General features: G+C 43.4%; 2 long non-coding RNA genes across 3 annotated transcripts; both read left to right on the top strand.

Annotated features, from left to right (window-relative positions):
• The first annotated feature begins 2348 nt into the window (after positions 1 to 2348).
• LOC148401501 (uncharacterized) lies at positions 2349 to 3887 on the top strand. The gene is made up of 3 exons (XR_015857118.1): positions 2349 to 2515; positions 2913 to 3005; positions 3071 to 3887. It is a non-coding gene; the product is annotated as an uncharacterized LOC148401501 (long non-coding RNA).
• A 5809-nt stretch (positions 3888 to 9696) lies between these two features.
• LOC148401500 (uncharacterized) lies at positions 9697 to 10903 on the top strand. 2 transcript variants are annotated; one of them, XR_015857062.1, is made up of 4 exons: positions 9697 to 10149; positions 10245 to 10322; positions 10421 to 10495; positions 10682 to 10902. It is a non-coding gene; the product is annotated as an uncharacterized LOC148401500 (long non-coding RNA). The 2 variants fall into 2 exon arrangements; XR_015857061.1 differs by having other exon boundaries at positions 9697 to 10322; positions 10682 to 10903.
• Positions 10904 to 16030: the final 5127 nt, after the last annotated feature.

Raw genomic sequence — 16030 nt, 5'->3', positions numbered from 1 at the left:
CATCATGGTGCAATCGGCCCTAGTGATGTGCATTCCAGTTCTTTTAAGTTAAATCTTTAGAATCAGTTCACTCAAAAGATTCGTTCAAACGAGTCGTTCAACGAATCGTCCCTCCCCCCCCACACATACACACACTGATCTTTTTTTTTTTTTTTTTAACTTCAATAACACACACAACTAAGCAATACACCAAATTATTATATATAATAAATAAAATATATATAATAATAATTGGCTCGGTTATTCACACATTTCTTTCTATAATACAACACCTACACTAGTGTTGGCTCATGAGTGAACGATTCGTTCAAAAGAATGAGTCTTTTCTGTGAACGAGAGTGACCGAATCACTTCCTGAAGTGATTCGTTCTTTTTTCAGTTCGTATGACTTCAACCAGTAGGTGTCAGTAATGCCCATTGAAGCTGGTGCCACCTCGCCGCAAAACAAAACGAAGAAGAAAATGACGTAACTTCCTGTTTACGAACGAGTCGTGAATTGCATTTCCCCTTCACCAACGAACGAATGAGTGAGTGAGTGATTCGCATTTCCAGTTCATCGCGAGAGCGGATGAGTGAGGGAACAAATCCTGACTTTCCCATTTCGCGAACGAGTCAATGGATCAACTGCCTTCCTTCCCGTGCCTCAACGGATCAGTCAGTGAACGTGTTGCGTCTCCCTCCTGGCGTGAACTATGTAAGCCATAATGTCGATTTACGATTTGCCAAGGAAAGAAAGAACCACTCACTGCAACACCACTTCTTTTATGCGCCTTTTCTCCAAGCTAACGGCTAACTTTATTGCATGAAGGGATGCGCCGTTATGCAACAACGGGGAGATGATGCTTCTCTTTGGGTAATCTTGATTTTATAACACTTAGTAGTTTTTAAATAACGTGTATGCATATATACACCTAAATATTGTTATCCAATATATCTACTGCAATTTCACATTAGATTGCTGGTTTGAAATGTACTTTTATTATTATTATTATTTTAATAAACATTAAAACCTGTTAAAACTTGTCTGGTGTTTTATTCCTTGTTTTTATTTTTTTGGGCATGAAAACAAAAATTTGACATTTGGTTATCTGCTTTATATGACAATATGTATATGTTTTACATTGTGTAATTTGTGTTGGTGTCCCCCAAAATAAAGAGCAAGTAGTCAAATGCACATTCTTGACACGTACAAAAAAATCCATAAAGTTATTAGGTACACTTGAAAACCAAATGGTGGTGTACCTAATGGAGTGCCCGTGTGACGTCACAGATCAACCAGCCAATCAGGAGGTGGGGGTGAGGGTGGGTGTGGCACTTTCAGTTCAGCCTTGGCCATGATTTTTCCCTGATGAAGTGACCTGTTATTAGGTACACCTGAAAATGGCGGCGTACCTAAAGGAGTGTCCGTGTGACGTCACAGATCAAACAGCCAATCAGAAATTGGGGGTGAGGGCGGGTGTGGCACTTTTCACTTTCAGTTAAGCTTTGGCCATTATTTTTCCCTAATGAACTGGCCTGTTATTAGGTACACTTGAAAATGGCGGTGTACCTAATGGAGTGTCCGTGCGATTCCCTCGTTAAGCGCACCTGCGAGAAAGGTTTTAGCTCCTTTCACGTTCCGCAGGAGCTAAAACTTTTCACGCAGGCGCGCTTAACGAGGGTCACTTGGAAAACATATTGGAACGTGGACCCGAGGACTAGAGCTTGACACCTGTGACCTTTGACCATGATATTTCCCTAATAAAGTGGCCTGTTATTAGGTACACTTGAAAATGGCGGTGTACTTAATGGAGTGTCCATTTGATTCCCTCGTTAAGCGCACCTGCGTGAAAGTGACCAAAAACCTTTCACGCTACTGGTTGAGGTTATATATGAAAGGAAAAAAAAAAGAACGAATCACTTTAGGAAGTGATTCGTTCACTCTCGTTCGCTGAAAAGATTCGTTCTTTTTTGAACGAATCGTTCACTCACCAGCCAACACTAGTTATCCTATGCAGGTGCCACCGGAAAAACTTGTTTGGACCCGTTTGAAAATCATTTATTTGATATGACTCAAGAATTGTCTCTGTGCAACGGTGTGGTGTTTCTTAACAACTGAATTGAAAATGAGTCCACTGCAACGGCCGCAGAATTTTTGTAAGAACAATTCCTTTTAGGATGAACTATCGATACAAATATTTTCATTGGATTGAAGGCAAAGGCGTTAACCACTCGACCAGAGCCTGCTCGGAAACAAAAGGAGATTTGGTCCTATTGATAGGGTATCCTCCATCCAAACATGCTCGGTGTTCAATTTTTCATCGGATAGTCCGAGGCAACCCTTTCCACAGTAGTCACCATGACAGGCGACCACCTGGCAGCGTCAGTGTGCGGAGCGCCGTTGGACGATCAGGAGAAGAAGATTTGAATTGACGGATGTGACGTCAGGGCTTTCGGTAAATTGAAGACCGGTGTGCTCAAGGGGACTTATCATATGCAGGTGCCACCGAGCGCGTGGCGGCGGACGGTTTCTCAGGTAAGCTAGCATGCTAGCAAATGTTTGTCGTCTCCTGCCGTTTTCCACGACGGACGCCGTGTTTGTTGCACGATTTTCGCGCTCAAGGGGAGTTCTCAAATGCAGGTGCCACCGAGCGCGTGTCATTTTCTCAGGTAAGGGAGCAAATGTTTGTCGTTTCTTGCCGTCTCTCACGGGGGGGGGGGACGATTTGTACACAACATGTGCGGTAGGACGAGTCAGTCGACGGGGGGGGCGCTAGGAATTCACTGGCCTGAAAAAGTTTGGGAACCACTGATCTAAGCTGTGTGTCCTTTTTTCTCTAGGTGTAGGGGGCGGTGTTTGGGCGAGCCGGTCCACGAGGAAGACGTAATGATGCGAGCAGCGCCCAACTCATTGCATGTTCTGCCATTTGCAGGCCAGACGCAAAAGGGGGGGGGGGGCGCACGGCCTGACCCGATCCGATCCAACCCGGCGACGGTCACCAATAGTAGCTAGCCGCTGTGATCAAGTAAGCAAGTGCCCGACAACTTGGGGTGCTCTTTGAGTTTCTAACATTTGTTTCTGTTTCTGCAGATGGCGACCGGGATGTGACACGATCTGATCAGAGGTGAACAGACCGCTGTGGCATCGCTCACCGAGTTTTGAGGGAGACCCGCTTCCCTGGAGGCGTCGCCCTGCGCAGCTTCGTGTTAAAGGAAAATGTGCTTTCGGGAGTTTGCAAAAATATTTTTTAAGGTTGTGTTAAACTTATAATCATATTAATATCTAGTATTGGAGTGCTCGTGTGGATTGGTGGGGGCCGAGGAATGTGCAGGCAAACTGCATGAACTTGTTTTCTTCGAAGTGTTGTGGAATAGGCCCGGATAGGGAGTACCGGAGGAGACCATCCCAAGGTCGGTGAAGGAACGAGAACAACAGCACGTCTATGAGACCGGACTTCGAGGGGAAAACCCAACCGCCTGACCTCAGCGACACCTGGACGGGGAGGAGATGGCCATCGACCAATCATCTCACAATATTTTGCATGCTTTAATATTCATATTGTGTTTCTTTAAAACTGGGCAACCCGGAAGAATGTGTCGTCTTTTGGTGGTCACAAAAACGCACGAGTTTTAGTGTGAGGGACCCGGGACCCAGGCCTGTATTAGTGCGCTTTGTCAGGAATAAACAATTGGTAAATTTGGTCTGATTGATCTACTGGTCTTCTCTTTGACAGAACGAACTCGCAAAATTGTTAGGTGCGCCAGTGTGTGGATTAGGACATAGCAATTTATGTGTTAAGTGTTGATCGCAATTTGGAGTCAGATCAATAACTAGAATCCGTAACCTAACAGTGTGAAATGTTTTTTTTTTTTTTTTTTCTTTTTTTCAAATTGTGTTTAAATGTCTGCTCGAGAGCTGCATACTGAAACAAATTCAGAATTCTCTGACGCAAATTCATTAAATCAATCCCGAAATGTTGCCATTGATATTTAGTGTGGTGGGTGTGTGTGTTTGTGTGAGTTTGTGTGGTGTGAGTGTGGTGTTTGTGTGTTGTGTTTGTGGGTGTGGTGTGTGTGTGGTGGGTGGGTGTGGTGGGTGGGTGTGTTGTGGTGTGTGTGTGTGGTCTTTCTGTGGTGTGTGTGTAGTGTGTGTGTGGTCTTTGTGTGGTGTGTGTGTGTAGTGTTTTTGTGGTGTGTTTGTGTGGTGTGTGTGTGGTTTTGTGGTGTGTTTGTGTGGTGTTTGTGTGTGTGTGTTGTTTGGGTGTTGTGTGTGTGTTGTGCTTGTGGTGTGTTTGTGTGGTGTGAGATGTGTGGGTGGTGTGTGTTGTGTGGGTGTTATGTGTTGTGTGTGTGGTGTGGTGGGTGTGTGTGGTGTTTTTGTGGTGTGTTTGTGTGGTGTTTGTGGTGTGTGTGTGGTCTATGTCTGTGTGGTGTTTGTGTGTGGTGTGTGTGTGATGCGTGGGTGTTGTGTGGGTGCTGTGTGTGTGTGTTGTGCGTGTGTGTGGTGTTTTTGTGGTGTGTTTGTGTGTGTGTGTTGTGTGTGTGGGGGTGTTGTGTGGTGTGTGTGTGTGGTGTGTGATTAGGGTTAGGGTTGTGTGGTGTGGTGTGTTGTGTTGTGTGTGTGTGGTGTCTGATGTGTGTGGTGTGTTTGTGTGTGGTGTGTTTGTGTGTGGTGTGTTTGTGTCTGGTGTTTGTGGTGTGTGTGTGTGGTGTTTGTGGTGTGTTTGTGTGGTGTGTGTGTTGTGTGTGTGGTGTGTGATGTGGGTTAGGGTTAGGGTTGTGTGGTGTGTGTGTGTTGTGTGGGTGTTGTGTGTGTGTTATGTGTTGTGTGTGTGTGTGTGTGGTGTGTGTTTGTTGTGTGGGTGTTGTGTGGGTGTTGTTTGGGTGTTGTGTGTGGTGTGGTTTAGGGTTGTGTGGTGTGTGTGTGTGTGTTGTGTGGGTGTGGTGTGGGTGTGGTGTGTGTTGTGTGTGTGTGTTATGTGTTGTGTGTGTGTGGTGTGTGTGTGTGTGTGGTGTGTGTTTGTTGTGTGGGTGTTGTGTGGGTGTTGTGTGTGGTGTGTGATGTGTGTGGTGTGTGTGTGTGTGGTGTGTTTGTGTGTGGTGTGTTTGTGTGTGGTGTGTTTGTGTGTGGTGTGTTTGTGTGTGGTGTTTGTGGTGTGTTTGTGGTGTGTGTTTGTGTGTGGTGTGTGTGTTGTGTGTGTGTTGTGTGTGTGTTGTGTGTGTGTTGTGTGTGATGTGTGTGGTGTGTGATGTATGTGGTGTGTGGTGTGTGTGTGTGGTGTGTTTGTGTGGTGTGTTTGTGTGTGGTGTTTGTGGTGTGGTGTTTGTGGTGTGTTTGTGTGGTGTGTGTGTTGTGTGTGTGTGGGTGTTGTGTGGTGTGTGTGTTATGTGGGTGTGGTGTGTGTGGGTGTTGTGTGTGTGTTATGTGTTGTGTGTGTTGTGTGTGGTGTGTGATGTGTGTGGTGTGTGTGGTGTGTGGGTGTGTGGTGTGTGTGCGTGTGGTGTGTTTGTGTGGGTGTTGTTTGGGTGTTGTGTGTGGTGTGTGATGTGTGTGGTGTGTGGGTGTGTGGTGTGTTTGTGTGTGGTGTGTTTGTGTGTGGTGTGTTTGTGGTGTGTGTTTGTGTGTGGTGTGTGTTTGTGTGGTTGGAGCACTGTGCACCAAGAATCAACCCTCAAACCTTTTTTTGAGCATCAAGAGAGCGGTAAGGTCAACAATAATACACAATTGGTTTGCAACCAATAATGCAAACTACTTATTCAACTTCTCCAACCAATTGTGCATTATTGTGGACCTCGCCGCTCTCTTGATGCTCAAAAAAAGGTCCACAAACAGATTGTCTACCAGTCCAGGGAACCAAAGAGTCATCTTGACTCAATGGAAACCATAATTTACGGTTAGGGTTTAGTTAGAAGCCTGCTAGAACTGTGACTTCTTACAAGTTTAGTTAGAAGTGTGACTTCTAACTTCCTGCCTGCTCAATGCACGTTATTGCCTGTCTGTTTTCGACCTTACTTTGGTCCTTACATACCAGGTTGAATGTAATTCTGGTTTCGATTGAGTTAGAAGTTAGAAGTGGGTAAATTCTGGTTTCGATTGAGTGGAAGAGAGGGGTCAGGTCGTCACCTCCAGCCTTGCTCTACGTTGATGCAAATTTTTAAGTAATGCTCAACGTCAATAGGTCGTTACATTCAACCTGGTATGTAGGTCGAAAACAGACAGGTCTCATTTGCATTGAGCAGGCAGGACCATATAAATACGACTGGCCTCATTGCAGTTTGCAATATTGGTTGGAGCACTGTGCACCAAGAATCACCCCTCAAACCTGTTTTTGAGCATCAAGAGAGCGGTAAGGTCCACAGGTTTACATATTCTTAGTAAAGTATTAAGCAATTAATAGTAAGGGTAGACAACCTATTTGATAAAAAAGTAGAATAGAATAGAGTGCCCTTTATTGTCATTTTACAACACAATGGTGCAATGAAATTGGGGCTACTTTCTGGTGAAAAACATAACGAACATAAAAAAAGTATGAAGGAAGTCTAAGAATGAACGTGAAAGATCTTATTTACAGTATGCACAATGCAAGTATTTATATTATCATGAATGAAGTATGTACATAAAGTAAATAATAAATAGTTATTGCACGTAGCAGTGTTAGTCTGTATGTAAAGGTGCATTGGTGTTGTATAACAGGTTAATGTTTTTCCCTGCTTGCAGTCAATTTTGACAGAAAATGAGACCAAGAAGGATCTGCCCTGAAAAGGAAGCCTTGGAGTTAATTTCTGCTGATAAAGATAAACCCACATTTCAAAAAAGAATAATCAACAAAGAGAAAGGTATCTTATCACATTAGAATTTAAGGCTCTACTACGGGTCTGCTATGCAAAACTTTTTTTTTTTTTTTAATCATACTATAATTAAATGTAAATACTCACATTTTTCAGGTTATGGAATAATTGCCACCAAAAACATGGAGGCAGGAGAGTTCTTGCTTGAATACGTTGGAAGGCACGAGACAGGTTTAGAAGGAGAAGCCCTGTTCAAACAATACTCAGATACAGATGCAGCATTTCTGTATTTTTACTCTTTCCGGGGACAGATTTTCTGGTAAGAACAATTGAATGAATCATTTAGTTATAGATGCTTCAGCTATGTTTAATAATATCGCTGAAATGCAACAAAGACTAAATAAGTGCAATAAATCCCCTATACAGCGTGGATGGCAGCAAGCACACAGCAAGACTTGGAAGATTCATAAATGATGATCACATAAAGCCAAACAGCAAAATTAGAATAGTAAGTAACAATATATATGTATACACTGTTGAAACCGTCAGACAGAAAAATTACTGTTAATGACTGTAATTCCTACTATTTATTGTCTGTGCCTATATGACCAACAGATACTGGATAAACAGAAAAAAACACATCTGTGTGCTTTTGCAATCACAAAAATAAAGGAGAAGAAATTGTGTACGACTATGGGGACACCAACTGTCCATGGCGACAGGTATGTATAACAGTATGTGCGTGTTTATATATATATATATAATTGTTATTAAATTAAATAAACAAAAGTACTGCATGCCTTTACATGCAGATTCTGGTATTGACTAATAATTTATTTTTGTTATAGTTAAAATTACATGATATATCACATGTCAAGGGAACATAAATTGTTTTTTATATTCACAATGATAGAAACTTACTTCAAATGAGTGATTTCATGCTGTAAACATGGATTATAAAATGTAATTGTCGGTGAATCAAGATGTTTGTCATGATAGAGGCTTATCAAAATCTTCATGCTAAGCTGTACATCTGGAATGTATCCGTATGTGCAAAACATGTAAATTTACCAAAATGTTTAACACTTCCTTTAAATATCTTTACAGGTCACAACTCAAACTGAAAATTGTGATTTCATAACCCGTCGGAAATTACTGGCAATGACCTGGTGGATTCAGCTTCTCCCATTGAAAAAGAACCATCTGTGTCTGAAATGGTAAGAAGTGGTTTAATACATTATTTTCTATGAGAAAAGTATTGAGGATATTGACACAGTTTATTGTTTGCAAGGTACATACGTTGTGTGTCTTTATTTCAGACCAGTGTGCAACAGCTTTCCCTTCCCTTGGATATCTCTGATGCTACTGATGATGATGATGATGATGATGATGATGATGATGATGATGATGATGATGAGGATAAAGATGAACAAAAAGATGAGGACTATATTGAAGAAGAAGAGGACGATGATGATGATGAAGAGGAGGAGGAGGAAGATGACGATGAAGAAGCAGAAAAGGGAGGGATCTACAAAGAGCCACCTTCCAAAATCCCAAGGAAACAGGCTTCCCTTGAGCTGGACATGTCAGATAAGAAAGAACAGCTTGCAGAAGTGTCAAGCACTTTGTTAAAACCCCTAAAGGCAGTAAATTATAATGGTAATGGTAGCGACATTCAACGAGGTATTCATGTTAAAATGTCCTCAAACACTGCCCATCATCGTGTCTATGATAAGAGGAATTACTGCCTTTATTGCGAGAAACCTTTTGCAAAAATTGCAAGGCATCTGATGCAGAAACATTGCGATAAACCTGACATAGCTAAGGCACTGATGCATAAGAAAGGCTCAAGCCAGCGTAATTGTTTATTGACCAAAGTGAGGAATCAAGGAAACTACCAACATAACTGTGAAGTACTAGCATCTGGAAATGGACAAATCGTGCCAAGAAGGCAAGCAAGAAATCCCTCAACAGCTGCAGACTATTTGCCATGCAAGTTTTGCTTTGCTATGTATGTCAAATCTGACATCTGGCGACATATCAAAATTTGCAAATTGCGAGTGAAAGAAGATGGACCAGTGAGGAGAAAAGTTCAAGCTGCTTGCTCCATGTTGTTGCCCACTGACACCTCCATTTCCATCGGACTGAAACGGGTTCTTGGAGACATGACACATGATCATGTTACTCAAGTGGTGAAAAGTGACACGCTGATAATCTCACTGGGAGAGAGGATGTTTCTAAAAAATGGCGAGTCTAGCCGATATCGGGCAGACATGCGCAATAAGATGAGGGAACTTGCCAGACTTGTCCTAGAGGCAAGGGAAATCGACAAAGACATTGTCTTTCTGAAGGATTTAATCCACCCAGGGAAGTTCAACACTGTACTCAAGGCTGTGAAAAGTATGAATGGGTTCAATGACTTGACAAACAGATATGCCGTTCCTTCAACACCGGTGAAACTGCGCTATTCCCTTGTTACGGTGGCACAGATTTTGCAAGGAGAGGCTCTGCGTCAACAGGACCACGGCTTAAAGGAAAGAGCAGATCAATTCCTGCGATTAATCGAACTGGAGTGGTCAACGCTTGTGTCATCCAATGCTCTGAAAACACTTTATCGGAAGAAATGGAACAACCCCCAAACACTGCCCTTATCCGAGGACATCAAAAAGCTTCGTGATCATCTGAAATGCCTTGAAGAAGCTAACAAAAAAGCACTCATCGACCATCCATCGACAAAGGCATGGAGTGAACTGTCTCAAATAACTCTGACACAGCTTATAATATTCAATCGGCGTCGTGAAGGAGAAGTGTCGCGGATGGAGTTGAAATCATACCTGGACAGAAACAAGAAAAGCATGCAGGATGACATTCTGAACAGTCTATCCCCTTTGGAGAAGAATCTGTGCAATCATCTCACCAGGGTAGAGGGGAAAAGAGGCCGCAAAGTTCCAGTGTTGTTCCCTCCTGATGTCAAGGAATCTGTGGATCTTCTCCTCAAAACAAGGGAAGAGGTTGGGATTGCCCCAAACAACCCCTACATCTTTGCCCGCACCCATTTTGGTTCTGAGGGGAATATTCGTGGATGCGATACTCTAAAAAGATTTGCAGAGGCCTGTGGAGCAGAACGGCCAGAAAATATAACGTCCACAAAATTGCGAAAACATGTGGCTACTGTTTCACGGCTGCTAAATCTAAAAAGCCATGAGCTTGATCAGCTGGCAACTTTCATGGGCCATGATATTGAAGTCCATAGGGAATACTACAGACTGCCTGAAGAGACCTTGCAAACAGCAAAAGTCAGTAGACTCCTCTATGCCATGGAAAGTGGAGTGGGGCAATTCAAAGGACAGACCTTGGAGGGCTTAATGCCAAACATAAACTGTAAGTATAGGGTTTCAATAACTTGCTACACTTATTACTAAACAAAGCAAAGGAAAATGACTTTTAGTGCACAAGTATTGATTTAAAATATTTAGTTTCAGCTGAAGAGGAGCCGGATGACTCTGAGAGGAAGGACATTCCGTCTGAGAGGCCCACTCTCAAAAGTCAAGAAAGTAAGTTTTCACTGAATATTCATTCATTATTTACATCTGCATTGTGACTTTCAATCACAATAAGTGCAAACGTCTTATCGTTGATCATGTGATTTCAGAAAACTCAGAGGAAGGTAAAGAAACAGTTGCTACTTCAAGAGAGGCAGTTGGGGGACAGCCATCTAAACAAAAGGGTGTGTTAGTGTAGTGACTCTAAAATATATTGTCTCCTTGAAATCAAACACTTTGTTTGACATTTGTTAACAAGGAAAATGGATGACTAATAATGCCTGTGTAATGTGCTTGTTTAAGAAGAATGAATGATAATCATTTCCATCCATCTATTTATTCACTTTCTTACTTTCTTTGTTTATTTACAGTGAAATCCAGAATACCCTGGTCAAAGACAGAAAAAAACATTATCCAATGTCATTTGAAGCAGTTCCTGACAGAAATGAGGGTTCCTCGAAAGGAAGACTGTGAAAAATGTTTAAATGAAAATCCATTACTCAAAGATCATGGACGAGACTGGAAAGCCATAAAATTCTTTGTACACAACAAAATTGCATCCTTAAGGAGAAATGTGTAATAAATGAGTGCTAAGTTTGTCTCTCTCTGTCTCTTTCCACCCAACCGGTCAAGGCAGATGGCCACCCACCTGCAGTCAGGGTTTGTATAGAGCATGGGTCACCAACCTTTCTTAATCCGAGAGCTACTTCCTGGGTACTGATTAAGGCAAAGGGCTACCAGTTTGACACACAATTCTGAAATAGCCAATTTGCTTAATTTGGCTTTTACTATGTGTTATTATTGTCATTTCCAGTTCACATGTAAGTGTGATTTTAACAAGAATAGCAAAAATACAGTCAAACCTTGGTTTTTGACCACAATCCGTTCCAGAAGGCGGTTCGAGAAGCGAATTGGTCGAATTCCGAATCTGGTTTTCCCATTACAAATAATGTTGTTTTTTTTTTTAAATCCCTTTCAAGACAAAAAAAACCCCGCCTTTTTTAAGCAGTTTTTCATTTGCGCATATTTGTCGGATCGCGAAACTGCAGCGCACCGCCGAACGCGCAACCGTCGCGCGTCGCCCACCGCGCAGGTCGCATTATTGTGACAGAGCCGTCGCTGAAATTTAGAAAATATTTTTAAAGTCCTAATGTACTTCCCCAAATTTAAGTGGACCTAAGTGTGCAGGGAGCTTAATTTTGTCCAATCGCGCAACTGCAGCGCACCGCCGAAGCGCAACAGTAGCGCGTCGCCGACCGCGCAACTGCCCCGCCCTGGTCGCATTATTGTCACAGAGAGGTCGCTATAATTTAGAAAATATTTCTAAAGTCCTGATGTACTTTAAAACTTTTAAGTGGACCTCAGGGCGCAGGGAGCTTAATTTGGTCCGATCGCGCAACCGCAGCGCACCGCCGAACGCGCAACCGTAGCGCGTCGCCGACCGCGCAACTGCACCGCGTTGGTCGCATTATTGTGACAGAGCCGTCGCTAAAATTTACTAGATATTTTTAAAGTCCTGATGTACTTTCCAAAATTTAAGTGGAACTCATTGCGCAGGGCTCTTAATTTGGTCCGATCGCGCAACCGCCGCACGCCGGGCGCCCACTGTAGCATTGCTTTAAGAGCGTCTTTTTGTTTTAGGATGGCTTTACTGCTTCCACTTGCTTTCTTTGGAGGCATGATTAGGGGTTAATACAATCCTCAAAGTAACGAAAATACAATAACAACGGACTCAGTCGGCATCCAGGCCGCGCGGTCGGGTTTTCTCGGGTCTTCCCGGCTCATCTCGCGAGGTTCGACCTCCGAATTTTGTTTGACAACCGAAACAAAAATATCTCGAATTTTTTTGGTTCAAATTCCAATTATTTCGAGAACCGGGACGTTCGAAAGCCGAGGTTTGACTGTAAAATAAATAGATGCAGCTCACTGACAAGTGCCGCTATTTTGAGCTAATTTTAGAACAGTTCTGCGGGCGACTTATGCGGTCCTCACGGGCGACCTGGTGCCCGCAGGCACCGTGTTGGTGACCCCTGGTATAGAGTATAAAAAATATATAGTTTGGTCTTAACCAGGTCTATCATGTCAAACAGTGCTTTATTTTACTTAGTGTAATATTATTTATTTTTTTGGGGGGGGGGGGGGGGGGGGTGAAAGTCAGTTGTGTTCTTTTTTGACAGTAAGAAAAAAAATGAAACACTCACCCAAACAGTGTGAGTCTAAATTTAGTTTTGGAGTCTTGGCCTTTTCCTAAAACTGAAGAAATAAAAGGAGCATGCAGTGAATACATTGGATAACAGGTGATTGGCTATGGGTTTTGCCGTGAGGCGCGGATAGCAGTTTCCAGCAGTAGGCGGGAGACACCCTCAACCGGTTTCCAGCCAATCGCAGGGCACACAGAAACAACCAACCATCCGCACTCGCAGTCCCACCTAGGGGAAATTTGGAGTGCTCAATCGGCTTTATCAAGCATGTTTTAGGGATGTGGGAGAAAACCGGAGTACCCGGAGCAAATCCATGAAGCCTCGGAGAGAACATGCAAACAGGGAGGGTCAGCGGGGGAATTGAACCGGCACCCTTCTAACATAACACATGCTAACATATGTAAAGATTTTACGATGCAAATGTCCCCTCTTCAATATATAAACTTTGCGCAAGTCCCCTCTACGATAGGAAGACATCGCACCAGCAAAAAATGAAATGTCGGAAAAGTGCCCTATTCAATAAGTATAAATCAGCTTGAAATTCAATAAAGCAGAGTGTGTAATATTTTGTTTGTCTTGAACATTTTACAATGCACATGTCCCCTCTTTAATATATAAACTTCGCGCAAGTCAACCTCTATGATAGGATGACATTGTACCAGCAAAAATGACATGTCAGAAATGTCAGGTATGTACATTATTTGTATGGACAGAAAAGTGCCCTATTCAGTCTGCAAAAATCAGCTTGAAAGCAGAGTGTGTAATATTTTGTTTGTCTGAACATTTTACAATGCACACGTACCCTCTTTAATATATAAACTTCGCACAAAAAGTCAAAGTCTCCTTTATTGTCAATTCCTCCGCATGTCAAGACACACAAAGAGATCGAAATTACGTTTCTCACTATCCCAGGGTGACAAGACAGAGTTCACAACGCACATACAAGTAAACAACACAGGATAAATAAAACAAGATGAACATATAAGAGTGATAGCACGCTAGCCGCTCCCGATGCACAGCAGAGTCCGGAAAGATGACAGTCAACCAGGCCACTGCGAACACGACCACACAGCAGGCACGCACTAACAGGTGTTGTGCTCGATTTGGTTCCCCCGTGAGATTTTGTTCCCCCTGCCGCGGGAGCGCGCACGCCTTGTTTGGAAAGCGAAAAACCGATGCCGTACGGCGTCGTACGGCGTCAGCACTATGTTGTTTTCAATAAAAACATGAAGAATTCACGTTTGCGTCAGTTAATTTTAATTTTTATAAAGGATTATTCTCATTTGATGTCTTTAAATTCATCCGCGTTCTGCCATTGAAGCGGGGTGCATTCAAAGACCAGTCGTACAGACGGAACACTCACTCACTTCACCAAAAAGCAACGATATAATTACGTGAGCTCTTTGCATAAACCTCGATGCAAAGAAACTCCTCTTGGGTACCGTTACATGCTACAAGGAGTATATATTACAAAGGAGACTTTATACTTAATTGTGATCATCATTCATCCATCCATTTTATTACTCAGGTATTTTCAAAGCAAATTAATATTGTTGCATTTATTAATTTGCTTTAAAATGACAGCGCAATGTAATTAAAAGCTGACACTATAGCAATGTCAAACGTGTTCATTTAAGAAAAAGCCACACACGTTTTGTGATCAAATCTTTCATAACGAGAATGATTTGAGTGAATTGATTTGAATGAATAATTGAGAAGAAATTTCAGTTCTGAAGGCTCCTTTTGTCCCAAGCAAAGTGAAAGGTGGTGGGATAAAAATTGTAACAGGAACGCTATAAAAAATGTCAAGCCGTGAATATTTGTGCCCCCCTCCCATTTTGAGAACGGTGAATCCTGGACATCGACTGGCTTTTTTTCTGTCTTCCTGGGGGTCTGCTCAGGTAGTGTGGCAAATTTGAACAGGTTCCCTCATTCCTAGGCCAAATTACAGGGGGGGAACATATCCTCACGGGTGGCCCGTGAGGATATGTTCCCCCCCCTTATTTTGAGAACGGTGAGTCCTGGACATCGACTGGCTTTTTTTCTGTCTTCCTGGGGGTCTGCTCAGGTAGTGTGGCAAATTTGAACAGGTTCCCTCATTCCTAGCCCAAGTTACAGGGGGGGAACATATCCTCACGGGTGGCCCGTGAGGATATGTTCCCCTCCCCTTATTATGAGAACGGTGAGTCCTAGACTCCAACTGTTTTTTTTCTGTCTTCCTGGGGGTCTGCTCAGGTAGTTTGGCAAATTTGAACAGGTTCCCTCATTCCTAGGCCAAATTACAGGGGGGGAACATATCCTCACGGGTGGCCCGTGAGGATATGTTCCCCCCCCTTATTTTGAGAACGGTGAGTCCTGGACATCGACTGGATTTTTTTCTGTCTTCCTGGGGGTCTGCTCAGGTAGTGTGGCAAATTTGAACACACTACCTGAGCAGACCCCCAGGAAGACAGAAAAAAAACAGAGAAAATACCTGAGTAATAAAATGGATGGATGAATGATGATCACAATTAAGTATAAAGTCTCCTTTGTAATATATAATATTGTAGCATGTAACGGTACCCAAGAGGAGTTTCTTTGCATCGAGGTTTATGCAAAGAGCTCACGTAATTATATCGTTGCTTTTTGGTGAAGTGAGTGAGTGTTCCGTCTGTACGACTGGTCTTTGAATGCACCCCGCTTCAATGGCAGAACGCGGATGAATTTAAAGACATCAAATGAGAATAATCCTTTATAAAAATTAAAATTAACTGACGCAAACGTGAATTCTTCATGTTTTTATTGAAAACAACATAGTGCTGACGCCGTACGACGCCGTACGGCATCGGTTTTTCGCTTTCCAAACAAGGCGTGCGCGCTCCCGCGGCAGGGGGAACAAAATCTCACGGGGGAACTAAATCGAGCACAACACCTGTTCGTGGATCCTATCAGGCGAACGCAACCCATCTTGTCGTCCCGCGAACGAACGTACGCCAGGAGAATGGAAGGCACGGCTGGGCGAGCTGGGTTGGCCGCAAGCCTGGCCCGACGTCTTCGCGCTGGCCCCTCTTCCGCTGCCTCGCAGACCCGCTGCCGACGCATCCCAACAATGCTCCAGGACGGAGCAGTCCGAGCTCACGACGCAGTCCAACCAGGGGAGGAAGAGCAGGCCAGTCCGGCGTCGCTCCATGACGAAGCAGTCCGAGCGCCCTTAATCTCTCCGCACCAAAGTCCAGAACGCCATAAAACCCACTTCCGCCGATGTTGAGCAGAACATGCCCGCCGCACTAGTAGCACGACGTATCACACGAAACGAACACACACAAAACTGCCGGACAAACACTCAGTAAACACTCACAAAACACCGAACGGGACAGCGAGTGGCCGCTGGGTGTGCACGCGCCGCCGTCTTGAACCAGTCAACCTGTATTGACATTGTACCAGCAAAAATGAGATGTCGGAAATGTCAGCTATATGCATTATTTGTATGGACAGAAAAGTGCCCTATTCAGTATGAAAAAAAATCAGCTTGTAAGCAGA

This window comes from Syngnathus floridae, chromosome 2 (genome assembly GCF_059516105.1).
Source record: "Syngnathus floridae isolate MCC-2025c chromosome 2, RoL_Sflo_1.0, whole genome shotgun sequence".
NCBI lineage: Eukaryota > Metazoa > Chordata > Actinopteri > Syngnathiformes > Syngnathidae > Syngnathus > Syngnathus floridae.
This window is presented reverse-complemented; position numbering and strand designations above follow the sequence as displayed.